The sequence below is a fragment of the Balaenoptera musculus genome, chromosome 12, assembly GCF_009873245.2.
Source record: "Balaenoptera musculus isolate JJ_BM4_2016_0621 chromosome 12, mBalMus1.pri.v3, whole genome shotgun sequence".
Classification (NCBI taxonomy): domain Eukaryota; kingdom Metazoa; phylum Chordata; class Mammalia; order Artiodactyla; family Balaenopteridae; genus Balaenoptera; species Balaenoptera musculus.
Window position 1 is genome coordinate 21,980,114 of NC_045796.1, and position 13,636 is coordinate 21,993,749.

The 13,636-nt window shown below is 39.5% G+C and overlaps 1 protein-coding gene across 2 annotated transcripts in view; it reads left to right on the plus strand.

Moving 5' to 3' along the window:
* ADAT2 (adenosine deaminase tRNA specific 2) overlaps positions 1 to 13,636 on the plus strand; it is a 113,186-nt gene that overhangs the window by 74,819 nt on the left and 24,731 nt on the right. Inside the window, exon 7 of one of the 2 annotated variants that reach the window (XR_005022177.1) lies at positions 7,494 to 7,582. The exons of the other annotated variant lie outside the window; for it this stretch is intronic. The gene's annotated coding sequence lies outside the window, so the exon portion shown is untranslated. The remainder of the gene's footprint in view (positions 1 to 7,493; positions 7,583 to 13,636) is intronic. 2 annotated transcript variants of the gene reach the window in all.

Consider the following 13,636-nt stretch of genomic DNA (forward strand, 5'->3'; position numbering starts at 1 on the left):
TTGGCTACACTGGTTCTGCTTCAGGCTTCACACGCCCGTAATTCTGGATCTTTGCACGGCTCACTCCCTCGCTACCTTCAGGCATCTGTTCAAGGAGGGCTTCCTGGGCAGCTCTGGGTAATAGAGTCCCCATCCTCCCACCCCCTTCCTCCTTCTCTGTCTCTAACTTCTTTCTATTCCCCCCGTTGCTACCTCGTATTCTGCTGCTGCTTCTTCTTTGCACTTACCACTACTGGAAATTTATTTATTTACTTTTTCTTATTTTCTCTTGTCTTTCCTACCCACTAGAATTTAAATGTCATGAGAGTGAGGGATTTGTGTGTCTTGTTCATCACTGCATCTCAAGTGCTTACAACTGTGCTTGGCATGTAGCAGGTACTCAGTCAATATTTGCTACATGAGTGAATAAATAAACAGAGGAGCAAGAGAAGCAAGAGACTGGATTTTCCCTCATACTAGGTCATGACTTTCCAACTCTAGGAGGCTGCAGATATTTTCCAAGTGCAATTAGGATTGGAGTTTTAGTGAATTTCCATTTTCAGTCTACACAAGGACATTACTACTTAAACCGGTTCCTTTTTAGAAGCGATATAGTATTACATTTAGTAGTAGTATGTTTTCTTCTAATTCAAGTTACTCTAGTTTTAAAGCAAGTGTATCTTCAGGTTGGTGGTAAAATCACCATATAAGTCTCTTTGTGGCCATTACGTTAACTTCTCTTTACCTTTTTCATAACGGGTGAATCTTAAAACTGCAGAAGAACTTGGGTTGTCTACCGCAATAAAACCGGCAGCACTGTTAATAAGGGATATTTAAGCCCAAGACTGTAAGCTCAAGGAGGGCAGGAACCTTGTCTGTTTCTCTAAGTGTTTTATACACAGCACATAGCACAGTGCTTGGCACATAATTTGCTGAGAAACTTAACTTTTGTGATTAAGTAAATAGACATAACTCTTGTTTTTCTTGGTTACTTTAGCATTGTAGACAGCTAATGAGACTATTGTTTCCTTAACCTTTGCATCTAAGTACCCACCTAGTAAAGTTATTAAGGCATTGATTCCTCATTATCTTCTCTCCTTCCCCTGATGGGATGGATTCTCACTCTCCCTGGTAGTCATTAAATTTTTCCTGCAGTCTTGGTGCTTGGTGGCTTCGTTCAGTGGATGTTGCTTCTACAACGACCTCTGTTTGTGTCTTTGTCCCCATCTGCTGCTACTTCGTGTTTGATGTTTGACTCTAATCTCCACAAGGACCTCTGAAGATGGAGGATGGTTATGTCTCAACCCATGGACTAAGCTTTCTCAGCCCAACCTTGGATGACACTGCTTCTCAGTAACCTGAGATCTTTGTCTAGTATCTTATATGTAGTCTGAACCTTCAATGTGACAGCACTCCTTTGAGGACTCAGAGTAACTTACCTAAGACTATACCAGAAGATGAATGTAGGCACCACATGACTCATCCTGACCTCACTGAGTATCCCCCAAAACTCACGTCATTTGATTTTCTCCTACCTTAGGATGATATCACTATTCCCCCACCTGGGACATCCTTATCCTACCCACAGGTGTTGGGCAAAGTTATTCTCCCATCCTGGTCTTAAAAGTTCTCTTTAACATCTATTCTTAATTCCCTAGAGGCAGTCATGCAAATAAAACCACTATAGTTCTTGAGTTAGAGGCAGGTGCAGATTAATCCCTACTTAGATTTTTGTTATGAACTCTACTTCGTTGACCAGTATCCAAATAGGAAAAAGTCAAAAGTGGGGAACTTTATTACAATTCTAATAATTCTTTTCCAAACCTTTCTAACTCAATATTTACTTATTTAAAAATACTTTCAAGTTCTCCTCTCCTTAAAGGAGTAACAAGCCAAAGTAAATTTAGCTTTATAGTTATTTGTTTTATATATCATCAAAACTCTGAAATTCAGTGAGGTACCTTGATCTTTCCTTTATTTAATGTTTTCACTATTTAGAATAAGAGTTCAATGACTTCCTGAATGATATTCCACAGTAATCATGTTCCTAAACTCACCTGCCTCTCTGAGGGTAGGAATTGCCATCACCGCTTCAAAAAGTCAGTCTCAGCTAAGGACATCTCTCTATCCAGCAGCAGACACCCATTCATCAGCGGAAGACCCAAGTTTTTTTTATAGAAAATGGGCTTTTAACTCATCTTTTTATTATGTAGGACCAAATAGAAAATTTTATTATTAACATATAAGCTAAATTTTTTTCCAGCCCAGGATAAACAATGGACTTCATGGGAAAAAATAGAGCATATGGGCCCTAAAATGTTTTAATAGGAAAATGTTTGTTTATTTAGTACCTACTATGTGCCAGAGAGTGTAAGTATTGTTGATTTGAAGACAATTAGCTATGTTCTATGCCCTTAAGGAGTGCAGAGTCTAGTAGAATAGACAGGATTAGTTATGTTAGGGTTAAAGGAATAATTTCCTATTGAATATAATCGATTTATTTTGGACCTCTAATGGAACTGGGAGGATGGAAGGGCCTCCTTGCTTGCTCTGGTCTGTGGGAGGAATGAGACATCCTTGAGGGAGATGGATCAGACACTGAGAATCAAGAGAGGACATTTCCCTACCCACGCTTCCTCCCTTCCTCCCTCCCTTCCTTCTTTCCTTCCTTCCTCTTTCCTTCCTTCCTCACAAAAGCCCTCCTCTGCCCTCTGCCAACTCTTTCTTCCCATCTCCCCACCAATGTCTATTCTTCATTTCTTTTCTCAAGACAGTGGTTTAAGAGAGGGAAGACTCTTCTTTGGATCTTTTGTCCCCAAATGAAAAAAATAATGCCCAAGTCTCTCAGCTGCTTTAAGGTATTTGGTTTCAAAAACATTTTTGCAGCAGTCCTTCCAAGGACCACTCACCTGTCTGCCGAAGGTAAGTAGTGCTCTGGAGTCAAGATCCCCTTCTTTGTCACAGGAGGGGAGGAGATTGTTTTTCACACACTTGGAGGGCTGCCAGTACGTTTGTTGAGTTTATTGCAAGCCTGCTTTAGGGTGTTGTTGGCTCATTAAACTCAGTTTCTTAATGTACAAGAAACTTGATAAGATCTGATAAGACCATCTGGACTATACTAAGGGCAGTGCTAGCTATTTATACCTCCGAATTACCTACACTTTGAAATAAAATGGCCGGTTTCACTCTAATTAAGTCATATCTCCACCAGGAAATAGGCAAAAAAATTTCTTAGTAGTTTCCTGATCTCCTTTTGCACTGTTTGACTTGAAACATGGTAGTCTCAGATTTTTATATCATATATTTATACAGAGTAACTTAAAATTATAACTGATAATTATGTTAATAAAATCAACTATTGATATATACTGATTTCCTGGTTTGAGCCATTAGTACATTCTAAATACATTATTGTCATTTTATACACATCATTTTCATTTCAAACTACAACCATGCAAGACAGGCAGTATTATTATTATTTATCAAATGAGAAAAACTGAGCATCAGAAAAGTTAAGTATCTTTTCCAAAGCCATACAGCTAGTAAGTGGCAAAGCCAAGATTTAAGCATAGATGTGTATATTAACACTATCATATGTATATATTTATGTATGTCAGTAAATTATATGATAAATCATCCTCATGTTTATTTTTTCAAGACTGGTTGTAATTAAAATACAATTTTTTCCTTTTCCATTTAAAAAACTGGTTTTGGGGAGAGGAGAAGACAATTGCTAACAGATGTCAACAAATTTTTAGAACTGAGAAAGGAGGTTTTATTTGTCATAAAATGTGAACACTGAATATCTATTTAATTAATAACAATGTAATAAAACTAGATTAGGATGCTAGGAGATAGACAATGTCTGGAGGATGAGGGCTTGTAAGTGTAAGAGGCCTAATTCCTCATTGCCCAGAGTAGACAGTCAATAGAAAAAAAATGTAATATCAAGAAAAAAAGTTTAAACCTGTGTTAGAAACATGGAGATAAATATCAGAAGACACAGGCAAAAGAGTCAAAAGCATTCACTTATGTAGCAGGAGTTGAGACTGAGGAGGACTGGAGTCTGATAGTATACTTGACTTTTAAAATTAAAGATGAGTATAATCCTGATGCAAAATAAAATAAAACAAATGCTTGCACATTGTAGATGACTTAGAAAATATAGATTAATACAGAAAGAACAAAGATCATCTCTGAATAATTTCTCCACCCACACTTAGCCATTAACGTCTTATTGTGTTGTCCTTCAATAAATATTTTTTGTTACAAACTAAATATATTTAAATATGTTCACACACATATTAAGAAGAATTGTGCGTTTTAAGTACTTAATATAAGAGGTATTCTCTTACGTGATTAAAATTTTTTTCCTAATTTTTTTGCATAATACTCAGTTGTTTGAACATTATGTAATTAGCCATTTTACTGCTGTTGAACATTTAACTTTTAAAATGTATTACTTCATTTAGTCATTACAATAGCATTTTGAGTTACTTCTTATTATAATCCTTTTTTTTTTTTTTAAAAAAGACCTTGAAAAGGTTACATAACGTTATGTTGAAGTCCTAACACTCAGTACCTCACAATGTGACTGTACTTGGAGATCAGGCCTTTAATGAGGTAATTAAATGAAGATGAAGTCATTAGGGTAGGTTCTAGTCCAATGTGACTGGTGTCCTTATAAAAGGAAATTAGGACACAAACAGGTGCAGAGGGAAAACCATGTGAAGACACAGGGAGAAGAATAATGGTCATCTACAAGGCCTCGAAAGAAACCAACTCTGATAACGCTTTGATCGTGGATTTCTAGCCTCCAGAGGTGTGAGAAAATAAATTTCTGTTGGTTTAGCTACCCAGTCTGTGGTGCTTTATTTTGGTAGCCCTAGCAAACTAACACATGTACCTATGGTCATGTCACCAGAGAAGGCTAAATCTGGGTTCAAAATACAGGTGTTTTGAATCCAGATTTCAGATTCCAAGCTCTTTTCCTCATACTCTGCACATGCACGCACACACACGCACCTACATATAGACACACGTGCATTCGTCTTCCCTGGAAGTCACATTTCTATCTCACCGCACACAAATTGATGCTGCCATCTTCTCCCTTTGCTTTTATTTCCATTCTTCTTTTTATGTCTTCTTATAATGTTTCCACTTCTCCTTCTACTTCTTTTCTTTCTGCTATTCTTTCCATGGAAATTCTTGGGCAGCTTTTCTTCACCATAAACATCTGCTTTGGAATAGCCACAGATCTTTTTATATCCTGACTTGTAGGTCTGTAACCATCTTACGTTCTGTTTCCTCAATTTATTCTTCAAGGCACATCTGGTTAAGAACATGATGTCACCCAGGGCTCTCAGGTGTGAACTGGGATTGATAGAGCAACGAACTCCACAGCGTGATATAATTTGTGATATGAATTGAGATTTGATGTGATCAAAGAAAAACAAAGAATACAGTCATTGGCTTGTGATAGTTTTGATTTGCAACTACCATAGTTTAACCTAGTTTCTCCTTGTCATACTCTCAGGGCTTTATTTCCTCTCCTCTCCAAAATCCCACCTTCTTCTCCAGGATCCTATGATCAACAAAAATAAGCAACACTCTTTGTTTGGAGCAATTCTTGCCTTTATTTGAGCAGGTGCTAGATAATTATAGACACACTTAGCATTTAAAGGGTGTGTTTCTTTTCAATTCCTTAAAGCACATGTTCACATTGATGTTTCCAATGTAAAAACAAATTTCAAAGAGAAGAAACAAAGAGAACAATAAAATTTGAAAATCTCAAATCTTGACTAGTCCTGGTAAATAGAAATGGGACAGGTGGTTTCACTCTCCTGAAATCAATATTTTATTCTCAAGAGAATGGAAGTCATTCTGGCTTAGAACCCCTTTAGAAATGATGAGGGCTTTGAGCACTTCTTTTTTTACAGTGCAGATATGAGTTGTGTGTATTTTCTGGGGAGTCACACAATTGGCAAGCGTGTTGGCATCCAGAGATTAGTTGTTGTGTCGTGCATCTATTTTCCAGGTTCACAGATTTAAAATATCTTGACAATGACAATGAGAGTTGATGATGCGGGTTGCTAGACACTGAAGTTTTTTTGGAGTTACTGTTTTTATGTCTTAGAATCTACTTTCTTGAAAGCCTTGAAAAATTTGATAGCATCTCATATTTCCCCACTTCTGCCTAAAGGCAGAGAGATGTAAGTGGCCTCTCAAGACTCCTTGAGCCCTAATAGTCTATGTTTGCCACTTGTCCTGCAGGCCACCAGATGGTGTCAACCATTAACCACAGGAAGTTCTATGGCCCCTTGAAAATAGTAATTAATGAGAGGCATAGCTAAAGTTGTTAGGGGATCCGTTCACCTTTGTTTCCTCAGTTGCCTTAAATGTGTCAGAATCAAGTTGAAGGATGTCTATAATATCCACAGAATGGATCCACAAAAGCTCTAATTAAAGAGGATATCATTGTTCTCTCATCTCTTCAGTTGTACAATTTCTAGTGAAGGTAAGTCCGTGAAGACTCATTGATGTGGTCTAAAGAGCTGTGATTGCAAGAACTTAAACCTCTTTAATCTCAAATTTGAGTAAAAAACCACCACCAAGTTAGGAGAATGCAATTCTCCTTCTTTTAGCTGTGTAGATGAAATGTAATCCAGTAGAGTTTTCCTTAGAACCCACCTGGATGCCCAGGAAAAGTAATATGAAACATCCAAAATGTGCATGGGTGTATAAAATAATTAGCATGCTTTGATGCATTTCAATTAAGTTAAATTTTTTCACTCCATGTATGTGAAAGTAAGCTTTGACCTGGAAAATATTTCTGGATTGTATTAGGACTGCTTTTTTTTTTTTTTTTTTCTGATAAAGCTCTATCTTTAAAAAAATTGCAATTGTATAAAGATGCAGAGAATTGAAATTTGCATTGCAGGAAAATCTGAGCAATTGCATGATTAAACAGTTTCCTCCTTCTCTAAAGACATGTGAATAATAAAAATAGCCCCTGGAATCATTTAATGTAACCTTTGTTCATTCAGACATTCAATTGTGGTTGTGTTTACTTTGTTAACGAATTATTTATGTTATCCTAATTTTATTTTCAGCTTTAGATTCTAAGTATTATATGAACAATTAAAAGCTTAAGGAAGTACTATTTATGAAATTTAAAGCAAACATCTCTCTTCTAACATTTTTTAATAAAGCACAAAATTGTAATATTTTAATATTTTATTCTCCCGTTCTATTTGCTGTCATTTTTATCCACGTGATCTCAAGTCCACACTGTGTGGGTAAAAGGTAATTCAACATTCTGGGACATTCTCTTTGTATTCAACTTCATGTTAGAGTGCCTTGGGGGTTACAGATGATGTTTAAAGCCCTCTAGTGCTTTTACCAATTGAGCTAAATTAACTTTATTCTCTATGTTTCTGGTTTGGATGTATTGAGTTTCACTGGGCAAAAAAGTGGTGTTGGTAATACTCAGGGTTTTATATTTTCCCTTCTAGGCTGGTCCAATTTAGGAAACGGAATCCTCTAAAGTCACAAGTAGAGATGCAAAAGCCTTCAGTTGCTTCTGTGTTACTGAAATCTTGAGGTAAAATACCATATATTCTAGCCTTTATTTTCTCTTAAACTCTTGTGTTTCAGGTGTGTCAAGCCTTGTCTTCTATATAACACTTCAACATTTGAGGTCAGAGCCTCCTGTTTCTTTTGTGTTCTTCTCTCTGAGTCCCTAATAGGTGTCCAAAAGTACTTAAGTGACATCAACTGTTAATGTTTGATGGCAATTACCATTGCCAAACAGTTTATTACAGTCAGTGACATCGAATCATCTTGACCATCTGTATTTCCCCAAAGCAATTCCTAAAGCCCCAGTGATTTATTTTATGTGGTAAGGCAATTCATTCAATTGTTCTTAAGCAATTCACTTTAATTTTCTTAATTCAAGTAGAACTCTATATTGGTCTTTTTTTCTCCATGTTCGCAATTCTTCCCAAACGTCTGTCTGTATCTTTGTATACTTCTGTATCTTTTCAAACTTCTGTATCCCAGACTTCTCTTATCTTCCTGAACATCTGAACCTTTGACCTCCAGAGGGTGTTGCCTTCATTCCTCCAAAACAGTTGCTGGGTACTGTGTGCTCATTTGCCTGGAGTTCCTGACCACAGTGAAGCCACCTGTATTTGTTTTGGATGCCTAGCTGCCCAGACCTACATGTTTATTATATTTATTCCCACCTGAGTGTACCTTGCAGGGGTTGGTGGGAATTGGGGGACCACATTAGCCCTCATGTATATTCAGTTAAGTCAGAGAAATAACTCCTGAACTTAGCCTAACCAAAAAGGGGAAATTATTGGAAAGACCCAGGGTAGCTCTCAGAGAGGAAGCACTGTGTAAACCAGGAGTCAGATTAGCTCCTGCAGCAACAGGTCTAGAATCAGGGGCTAGGTAACATCCTGTACCCTCTCCTTCCCACATTGTTTTCTCCATTTCCTTTCTACATCAGTTTAATTCTCTCCTCCGACATACAGGCTTTCAACATGTAGTAAAAACATGTGGCTAAAAATATGGCTGTTCCAGATTCATATCCTTCCAGTTGAATAAAATAAAAGGGAAGATCCTGTTTTTAAAAAGTTAAAACCTGGAGAGGGGAACTCTAATGGCTGAACTTGGCTTAGCTGTTCATCTGTGAACTAGTTACTAGAGTCAGAGCGATGGAGTACTATCATAGGCCCTGCCTTGGTCACATGCCCACTCTTATGGCCAGGGCAGGTGATAGACAGACCCTGCCAGGACCACAGGGTGAGAGTGAGGGAGCAGCTCTTCCCCCAGACAGGGATTAATGTTGACTGTTATGGACTGAATTATGTCCTCCTCAGATTCATAATTTGAAGCTCTATCCCCTAATGTGACTGTATTTGGACATAGGGCCTTAAAAGAGGCAATAAAGGTAAATGAGATTGTAAGGGTGACCCTAATCCAATATGACTGGTGTCCTTAGTATAAGAGAGAGAGAGAAATACCAGGAATGTGAGCACACAGGAAAAAACCGGAAGGTGGTTATGGCAGCCCTAGCAGACTACTACACTGTCTTAGGTTAGCAAACAATATCTATGACGTGGTACCTACCACACCCAGCTCCATTTTGCTCTGAAATTGTCTTACAAAAGAAAGTTAAGGGCTTAGGAAATTAGCCAACTAACTTTATAAAGAGATGCTCGCAGATTGGATGGGGTTGTCACCTGACCCAAGGTCAGCCCACTCCTAGGCTGGCTGGGAACCCTGTGTGTGTATGTGTGGTGGGTGGAGAGGGGTCGGGCAAAGGTTATTAGCTAAGTCATTCAGATTAGCTCCTCCTAGGATGTGGGTCATGGAAGACTGGTTTATTCCTAGCAAGAAGAGAATAGGGAAGACTCTTCTAAGAGGCAGAATCGCCATGAGAGAGAAATGGAGAGTAACAACTTCCTCCCGTGACCTCAGATCGTGACAGCTTGCCATTGGGGGTGACCAACTTGTCCGAGTTTTCCTGGACTTCCCTGGTTTTGACTCTGAAAGTCCCATGTCCTGGTGGGTTTTCTAATTTCTTATGGTGGCTAAGTCAGCCTCTCTTCTTTTAACACTAAGAGTCCAATTATGATTACAACTGTTATAATTTTTTCTGACTGTTATCCTGGGGAAATAGATTTTTTTTTATTTAAAAAAAACAAAATAGTGTTCTCTGTGAGTGAGTGAACTCGATATCTAGCCCTGGAGAGGAGAGGCAAGGAGAGAGAGAAGGACAGGATGTGAATGTGGGGGAGACCAGTGAGGGAGTGGGAGTTGGTGATGTAGAGGGAGATATGATTAGAGAGAAGAAGTATAAAATGAAATTAGAGACCAAAATGAGCTCTTTGAATATCGCCCCCAGCGTTCAGTGCCTGTGGGTAAACATGGGGTCTAGTTTGCCGTAGCTGTAGACCTGTGGGTACAGAATGGCCATTTGCCTTTCTTTTCCCTTGATTCACCTTTACTTCATTCAAAAGGAAATTCAGGTTAAATAAAATCATCTTCTACATATGGCCACGTAAAATTTCTTTTATCACCCTGTGTTTCTGTTTTGTTAAACTTTTCATCTTTAAAAGACGTCTATAGTTGTTACACTTTTTTTTTTTAAATTAATTAATTAATTAATTTTTATTTTTGGCTGTGTTGGGTCTTCGTTTCTGTGCGAGGGCTTTCTCTAGTTGCGGCAAGCGGGGGCCACTCTTCATCACGGTGCACGGGCCTCACTATCGCGGCCTCTCTTGTTGTGGAGCACAGGCTCCAGACGCACAGGCTCAGTAGTTGTGGCACACGGGCCCAGTTGCTCCACGGCATGTGGGATCTTCCCAGACCAGGGCTCGAACCCGTGTCCCCTGCATTGGCAGGCAGATTCTCAACCACTGCGCCACCGGGGAAGTCCGTTACACTTATTTTTTTAAAATCTACGTCTTAACTCTCTTCAGTCTAGCTTCTCCCTTCATCACACCTCTGAAATCATCTTGTCTGTCTTTATGATGACTTCCTAATTACTAATTTGTATGGCTCCTTCTCCAACTGATCTTCCTTTCGTCATCCTTTCTAAGATTTCACACTGCTATTTTCACACTTTTGAAACTCGCTCTTCCTGTAGCTACCGAGATACTACTTTCTTACGGTCCTCTCTCTATGTGCCTTTGCTGACTCCTTTTTTCCTCTGTTTCCTGTAAATATTGACACGGCCAAGGGCCTTCTTGATCTTTTTCTTTTGACATTCTCTAGATTCTATTCGAATGAACTCACCTTTACTCTTAAATCACAATGATTTCCAAGTATTCGCCTCTAGGATATTACTTGCTCCTGCTCTTCAGACCCACTTTTTCAACAACCACTGGACAGCTCCATTTTTATAGCCTCCAAACCCCCGAAACTCAGCATGACACAGACCAAGTTCTTTCTCTTTGTTTCCACTTCTTCCTTCTTTACTCTCTATCTGGTTCAGTGATAGCATCATCCAGTGTCGGCTGGGGCAGAGCTGCTGTTGTCTCCCATTATCTATTCTCCCCTCCTTCCATAGTACTACAATCCCATATTTCTATCTGGACTAATGGCCATTCAGAATAAAGGCTACTTTCCTAATCTCACTGTACCTAAGTTTTGGCCAAAGGAAAATGCAAATTGATGTGTTATGTGGCAGCTTTTGGAAACCTTTAAAATATTGCTTGCATCTTTCCTTTGCCCTTATTTTCTTTGTTCCCTCCTCCATCCTGCTACCTGGAAAGTGAATGTGATGACTGGCGCTTGAGCTGCCATTTTGGGCCACAAGACTGAGGTTACACCTTAGAAATACTGAATTTCATGCAAGAAGGAGCCTGGATCTCTGAGGGCTTCAAGGAGCTGAGCTGTTCTAATCCTACATTGATGACTTCTGGACTTACACACAAGAAATTAAGCATCGGGCTTCCCTGGTGGCACAGTGGTTAAGAATCCACCTGCCAATGCAGGGGACACGGATTCAAGCCCTAGTCTGGGAAGATCCCACATGCCATGGAGCAACTAAGCCCTCACGCCACAACTATCAAGCCTGTGCTCTAGAGCCCATGAGCCACAACTACTGAGCCCGCGCGCCTAGAGCCTGTGCTCCGCAACAAGAGAAGCCACCGCAGTGAGAGGCCCATGCACCTCAACAAAGAGTAGCCCCCACTCACCTCAACTAGAGAAAAGCCCATGCACAGCAACGAAGCTAAAATTAAAAGGAATAAAATAATTTTTTTAAAAAACACCAAAAGAGGGGCTTCCCTGGTGGCGCAGTGGTTGAGAATCTGCCTGCCAATGCAGGGGACACGGGTTCGAGCCCTGGTCTGGGAAGATCACACGTGCTGCGGAGCAACTGGGCCCGTGAGCCACAATTACTGAGCCTGCGCGTCTGGAGCCTGTGCTCCGCAACAGGAGAGGCCGCGATAGTGAGAGGCCTGCGCACCGCGATGAAGAGTGGCCCCCACTTGCCACAACTAGAGAGAAAGCCCTTGCACAGAAACGAAGACCCAACACAGCCATAAATAAATAAATAAATAAATAAATAAAATTAAAAAAAAAAAAAACACCAAAAGAACAAAAAAAGAAATTAAGCATCAATTTTCTCTAGACTTTGCTATTTTTGTCTTTATTACTCACAGCCAAACCTAATCCTAACTGACATATAGCCAAACCAAAATCCTAGAGTAATGTTAGACTATCCCCTCTCCTCCAAGACCCACATCCAATCAGTCATCAAGTCCTATTGAGTCTACCACTGGTATCTTTCTCTCTTCTTTTTTTTTTTTTTTAAATGGTATTTTATTTATTTATTTATTTATTTATTTATTATTACTTTTTTAACATCTTTATTGGAGTATAATTGCTTTACAATGGTGTGTTAGTTTCTGCTTTATAACAAAGTGAATCAGTTATACATATATATATATCCCCATATATCCTCCCTCTTGCATCTCCCTCCCACCCTCCCTATCCCACCCCTCTAGGTGGTCGTAAAGCACTGAGCTGATCTCCCTGTGCTATGTGGTTGCTTCCCACTAGTTATCTGTTTTACATCTGGTAGTGTATATATGTCCATGCCACTCTCTCACTTCGTCCCAGCTTACCCTTCCCCCCCGTGTCCTTAAGTTCATTCTCTATGTCTGCGTCTTTATTTTCTCTCCTCTTTTAAGCCTTTATTTTTCCTATCCTGTCCTTCATCCTTATCCAATATATGCTCCACACTGCCACTGGAATGATCTTTCTAAAATAGATCAAATCCCTAATTAATCTCCTGCAATTATTGCAATTTTCCCACTCTCTACAATTCTTAGTACGGAAAACTCTTCATGATCTGTGTGTCTCACAATTCATTTCCCACTGCTCTGCCATATTCATGATCTCCCAACTGTTTATAGTGCTGGACCATTCCACCCTATTTCATATCTCTTTGTCTTTGCATATGCTGGTTTTACCATTGGGCATGTCTAGTTCTTTTTCTTCCTCAACATTCATCTAGAGCCTTTATGAAAAACTTTCCTAATTCCCAAAGAGAAGAAAGGGACTGACAGCTTCTCCCTTTGTGGCAGAAATGAGGCTTACATGTACATCTGTATTGCAGTGTTTACTCTCTTCTATATTTACTTGTTTATATGTCTCTTTTAGACTGTGTACTTTTTTTTTTTTTTTAAAGGAAAGGTTTTTTTTTTTTTAATTCTTTTTATTTATTTATTTTATTTATGGCTGTGTTGGGTCCTCGTTTCTGTGCGAGGGCTTCCTCCAGTTGTGGCAAGTGGGGACCACTCTTCATCCCGGTGCGCGGGCCTCTCACCATCGTGGCCTCTCTTGGTGCGGAGCACAGGCTCCAGACGCGCAGGCTCAGCAATTGTGGCTCATGGGCCTAGTTGCCCCGCGGCATGTGGGATCTTCCCAGACCAGGGCTCGAACCCGTGTCCCCTGCATCGGCAGGCAGACTCTCAACCACTGCGCCACCAGGGAAGCCCTAGACTGTGTACTTTTTAATGATAGGAACCATATCTTTTCTTTTTTTATCATCAACATCTAACCCAGTGTCTGGCACATGGTAAGTGCCCAGTGATTAAACTATCTCTGCTTCCACCTTTGCACCCCATCTCTA